The sequence below is a fragment of the Oncorhynchus keta genome, unplaced genomic scaffold (genome assembly GCF_023373465.1).
Source record: "Oncorhynchus keta strain PuntledgeMale-10-30-2019 unplaced genomic scaffold, Oket_V2 Un_scaffold_3531_pilon_pilon, whole genome shotgun sequence".
NCBI lineage: Eukaryota > Metazoa > Chordata > Actinopteri > Salmoniformes > Salmonidae > Oncorhynchus > Oncorhynchus keta.
This window is the reverse complement of record NW_026290920.1, coordinates 517,585-524,012: the sequence shown is the minus strand read 5'-3', so window position 1 is coordinate 524,012 and position 6,428 is coordinate 517,585.

The following is a 6,428-nucleotide window of genomic DNA, read 5'->3' as shown; positions in this document are numbered from 1 at the left end:
TTATAGTCAATATTGTGGGCTGTCCCATTTTGCCTCATTGGAATTAGATACATCCATACATACACAACAAGTCAACATGGTTGTGCCCAGAGCAGTGTTGTGTTTCACATGTTTTCCATGTTCCTCAGCCCCAGTTAATCTCCTGATTTATGAGCCTTATGCTTCAGATGAATATACATGCTGTCTGCTGATTGGATAGATCTGTCTTAATGGGACTAAAGCTTTGAGTAGAGTGAACATGCTGAGCAGTGTGTTATCAGTTGTCCATTGAGGAACAGCACACACACACTTAGTAAAGAACAATTGCTACATGCTCAGGGCATTGTTCTAGGTCTGTCTGTCTGTCCGTCTGTCTGTCATATCCCTCAGTGCAGTGGCCCTTATCTCATTCTCTCTCCCCTGCTCTGCCCGTTCACTGTCTCCTCTCTTTCAATTTCAATTCAAGAACTTTATTGGCATAGGAAACTTATGTTTACATACAGGCACCGGTTAGTCGGGCTGATTGAGGTAGTATGTACATGTAGATATGGTTAAAGCGACTATGCATATATGATAAACAGAGAGTAGCAGCAGTGTAAAAGAGGGGTTGGGGGACACACACAATGTAAATAGTCCGGGTAGCCATTTGATTACCTGTTCAGGAGTCTTATGGCTTGGGGGTAAAAACTGTTGAGAAGCCTTTTTGTCCTAGTCTCTGAACTCCTCCCTATAGGCTGTCTTGTTGTTGTCGGTGATTAGGGCTACCACTGTTGTGTCGTCTGAAAACTTAATGATGGCGTTGGAGTCGTGCCTGGCCATGCAGTCGTAGGTGAACAGGGAGTACAGGAGGGGACTGAGCACGCACCCCTGGGGGGCTCCAGTGTTGAGGATCAGCATGGCAGATGTGTTGCTGCCTACCCTCACCACCTGGGTGCGGCCGGTCAGGAAGTCCAGCAGGAGGCAGATTTTTTATTTTATTTTTTTATTTTACCTTTATTTAACCAGGTAGGCAAGTTGAGAACAAGTTCTCATTTACAATTGCGACCTGGCCAAGATAAAGCAAAGCAGTTCGACAGATACAACGACACAGAGTTACACATGGAGTAAAACAAACATACAGTCAATAATACAGTATAAACAAGTCTATATACAATGTGAGCAAATGAGGTGAGAAGGGAGGTAAAGGCAAAAAAGGCCATGGTGGCAAAGTAAATACAATATAGCAAGTAAAACACTGGAATGGTAGTTTTGCAATGGAAGAATGTGCAAAGTAGAAATAAAAATAATGGGGTGCAAAGGAGCAAAATAAATAAATAAATTAAATACAGTTGGGAAAGAGGTAGTTGTTTGGGCTAAATTATAGGTGGGCTATGTACAGGTGCAGTAATCTGTGAGCTGCTCTGACAGTTGGTGCTTAAAGCTAGTGAGGGAGATAAGTGTTTCCAGTTTCAGAGATTTTTGTAGTTTGTTCCAGTCATTGGCAGCAGAGAACTGGAAGGAGAGGCGGCCAAAGAAAGAATTGGTTTTGGGAGTGACTAGAGAGATATACCTGCTGGAGGGTGTGCTACAGGTGGGAGATGCTATGGTGACCAGCGAGCTGAGATAAGGGGGGACTTTACCTAGCAGAGTCTTGTAGATGACATGGAGCCAGTGGGTTTGGTGACGAGTATGAAGAGAGGGCCAGCCAACGAGAGTGTACAGGTCGCAATGGTGGGTTGTATATGGGGCTTTGGTGACAAAACGGATTGCACTGTGATAGACTGCATCCAATTTGTTGAGTAGGGTATTGGAGGCTATTTTGTAAATGACATCGCCAAAGTCGAGGATTGGTAGGATGGTCAGTTTTACAAGGGTATGTTTGGCAGCATGAGTGATGAGATGAGGAGCAGGAGGCAGATGAGGAGCAGGAGGCAGATGAGGAGCAGGAGGCAGATGAGGAGCAGGAGGCAGGTGAGGAGCAGGAGGTAGATGAGGAGGGAGGCAGGAGGCAGATGAGGAGCAGGAGGCAGGTGAGGAGCAGGAGGCAGATGAGGAGCAGGAGATGAGGAGCAGGAGGCAGATGAGGAGCAGGAGGCAGATGAGGAGCAGGAGGCAGATGAGGAGCAGGAGGCAGGTGAGGAGCAGGAGGCAGGTGAGGAGCAGGAGGCAGATGAGGAGCAGGAGGCAGGTGAGGAGCAGGAGGCAGATGAGGAGCAGGAGGCAGGTGAGGAGCAGGAGGCAGATGAGGAGCAGGAGGCAGGTGAGGAGCAGGAGGCAGATGAGGAGCAGGAGGCAGATGAGGAGCAGGAGGCAGATGAGGAGCAGGAGGCAGATGAGGAGCAGGAGGCAGATGAGGAGCAGGAGGCAGGTGAGGAGCAGGAGGCAGATGAGGAGCAGGAGGCAGATGAGGAGCAGGAGGCAGATGAGGAGCAGGAGGCAGATGAGCAGCAGGAGGTAGATGAGGAGCAGGAGGCAGATGAGGAGCAGGAGGCAGATGAGGAGCAGGAGGTAGATGAGAGGAGAAGGTAATGAGAAGAGATGGTAGAAGAGGACTGGTTCCCAACATGATAATGCTCTTCCTCTCTACAGCACCATATGTATCAAAGCTTAGCTACCACGTCCCTGTGATCAGTGTGTATCTACTGCCCTCTAGTGTGCTTTATATCAGTGTCAGAAGGCCCTGGTTCTCCTGTAGTCCAAGTCAGCAGTCCACATAGTATGGAACTGACACTGTCAATATGGGACATTCCTTATGGATGAGGTACGGAGCATGAGTCACTAAGTGAAAGTCTGCATGCTGTATGTATGCTGTATGCCCGTGAGTGGCACAGCGGTCTAAAGCAAAGCATCTCAGTGCAAGAGGCATCCCTGGTTTGAATCCAGGCTCTATCACATCTGGTCGCGATTGGGAGTCCCATAAGGCGGTGCACCATTGGTCCAGCATCGTTCAGGTTTGGCCGGGGTAGGTGGTCATTGTAAATAAGAATTTGTTCTTAACTGACTTGCCTGGTTAAATAAAGGTTTAAAACATAATCATACTACTGTATGTGAAAGAAAACTAAATGAGCATGACATTCTGGCATTTTAAAGCATACTCAATGTTGACAAGTTTCACATACTGGTAGTTCTACCTCAAAACGTTCTATTGTCACTGAACCATGCTGCCTACTAACACATGGTGGTTCATCATAGCCCTGCCTTGCAGTAGGTGAACAACTTCCTTCCTGTTTCCTGACGATATTGAAACCATCAAACCTTTCTCATGGTGATCTGAGAGCATCTAATTGTAACTATTAGGATATGTAATGTATGTCTTGTGATTATGGGGTTATAGAGATAAATGTTTCAAATGTTGCTCTGGGGTGCCATAGTACTTTATAGATAGTATGTTATATGTATTGTGATCATGTTTTACATACTTAATATAATATGTTTCCTGTTCCTTTTACTTGTCTGTCTCAGCAGTCAGTTTGTGTCCCAAATGGCACCCTATTCCCTATACAGTTTACTACACAGATCCCTATTGGCCCTTATCAAAAGTAGATATATACGTAACAAATATCATTGGTGGAAGGAGAGGAGGACCAAAATGCAGCGTGGTAAGTGTTCGTCATATTTTAATAGATAAACTGAACAGTACATAAAATAACAACGAAGAGAAAACTAAACAGTTCTGCCAGGTGAACAGACACTAAACAGAAATTAAACACCCACAACCAAAATGGGGAAAACAGGCTACCTAAGTATGATTCTCAATCAGAGACAACGATTGACAGCTGCCTCTGATTGGGAACCATACCAGGTCAAACACATAGAAATACAAACATAGAACAAAACATAGAATACCCACCCACATCACACCCTGACCAAACTAAAAAATAGAAACATACAAAGCAATCTACGGTCAGGGCGTGACAGTAATACTCTCCAGTCCATCCACGTAGAGTTTCACATTAATATTCATATCTTCACATTCCGGTTTAACTTGAAATAACATTATCACACATTCATATCTACAGTATCTTGTTATCAATAACCTATAGACTACATATGTCTACAGTAATGTACTGTGCATTAAGTCCTGCAGTAAATTGCTGTCCCCCAAACTGATGTTCTTTTCTTCTCATTTTTATACAGACAATTTTTGACTTCACTGTGGATGTGACTCTAGACCCTGATACACCACATTACTATACGTTCATGTGTCCCAGAGTAATTTACTGAGCAGTTAAATGCAGCCCTGCATATTGATATGTTTATTTAATCATTCTAATAAAGTGTGTTTCTCTCAACAGGGGATGTGATTCTTGATCCTGATACAGCACATCCCAGATTCATCCTGTCTCAAGATGGGAAACAAGTGAATTGTGGAGACATAAAACAGGATCTCCCTGACAACCCAGAGAGGTTTATAATGTTCTCTATGTCCTGGGAAAGGAGGGCTTCTCCTCAGGGAGATTCTACTATGAGGTGCAGGTGGAGGAGAATATTTGGTGGATTTTAGGAGATGCCAGAGAGTCCATCAACAGGAAGAAGAAAATTCACCTGAACCCTGAGAATGAATGTGTGTGCAAGTGTGTGTGTTACTCACCGTCTGAATGAATTGCAATCAGTTTTTCACTATATGATTAAACTAACAGAGAGGAAATTCACCATGTACAATTGATGCTGAATGTCATCCTATTGAGGTGGCAGAATTTGGGGTGAGCTGTTGTAACTTCTCATGGGACATGTTCTGTGTTGGACTGTGATGGTATGCCTTTCATAGACTCCTGTAATTTCTGCACTCTAACACAAGGCCATTGTGTTCTGGAACTGTTGCTTGTATAAATAACTGTTGTGTAACAGTATGATAGTATTATCACCTCCCACTATATAAGGGACATGGAACCATTTTCTCTTGGAGTTCTTCACTCTGAAATCAGAGACAGATCTCCTTCACAACTGCTTGATTAAAGATGTTTCTATTATACAATTAAATGGTCTCTGCCTTGGCCTTTGGATGCGGTTTTCCACAACATTTGGTTCCGTGACCCGGATGAGAGCGACCTGACTTTTTGATCCATTTCGCTCGGCTTGGACCCAGACATCCCTCTGGCCACAACAAAACAAGGTAAAAGACCTTATTCAAGAATCTCTGTGAGGGACTGTCTGTTTTCCAGCTGAGCCTTAATGGAGAAAGATCTCTTGTCCTCCTCATTCCCAAAATGTAGGGGTTCCATTTGGCTGAACTATTTCCCTAAAATAATTAATCTGTCTTGGGAACGAACGGGTTCAGAGGAGCTAAAGAAATTGATCCAAAGAGTAAATCTAAGGAAACTGATTAAGTGTATCTAATAGTAGGGATTTGTTTTCCTATAATCACATGAAAATACTGTTGGATCAGTGCCCTCTACTTATATTGGCACCCTTGGTACATATGAGCAAAACGGGCTGTAAATAAATGTCTTAGCTGTTTATCCTCTTGGTCTTTCATTCAAAATATTCACACAAAAAATCCAACCTTTAATTGAAGTAAAATGATTGAAAAAAATAAATGTGAAATAAATGAAAAAAAAAATGTTTTCTCCAAAACATTCTCCTTCTTATGAGTCAAATCTAACTGAAGTATATTCCCATTCATATTTTACATTTTTAAGTTCATCTGAGTGATTAGGAATATTTAAGTGGTACTGTCTCCACCCTTGCACAGCTATTTTCAGCTTTTGCCAGAGATGTTTAATCAGATTCAAGTCCAGGCTCTGGCTGGGCCACTCAAGGACATTCAGAGACGTGTCTTGAAGCCACTTCTACTCCTTCAATGTCTCCTCTCTTACACTGTGTCTACCCTTTCACCTCTCTTTCATTGTCTCCTCTCTTTCACCATCTCCCAAGATTTACTGTTAGTAGGAATGGTTCCTTATTTTTTATTTAACCTTCATTAACTAGTCAAGTCAGTTAATAACTAATTCTTATTTACAATGACAGCCTAGGAGCAGTGGGTTAACTGCCGTGTTCAGGGGCAGAACAACAGATTTTTACCTTGTCAGCTCATTGATTCAATCTAGCAACCTTTCGGTTACTGGCCCAACGCTCTAACCACTACGCTACCTGCCACCCCAGTATTTGATATAATGAAGGCTCCAGATTGCATGAAATGGCTAACATATTCCACATTTCACAACAACCCCCTCTATAGTCAATAATTACAATAGAAATGGTAATCATGTTATAATGATTGTTATCTTTATGACATTATTTGTATCATTAAATGATATGTAGACAAACAGTATTACAAGTAAACCAAAATGTTTTCATGTCCTGTCACACACACATGAAAAGGTACTTCAGACAGGTCCAAATGTGATTGGTGGTAGAGAATCTACAAACGGTTGAGAACCTCTGGTATAGAATACAAACCAAACACTGATACAAACCCTACAGTCATCAACATAATGTCTGGTTCACATATTGTGGATGGCACAATCAAT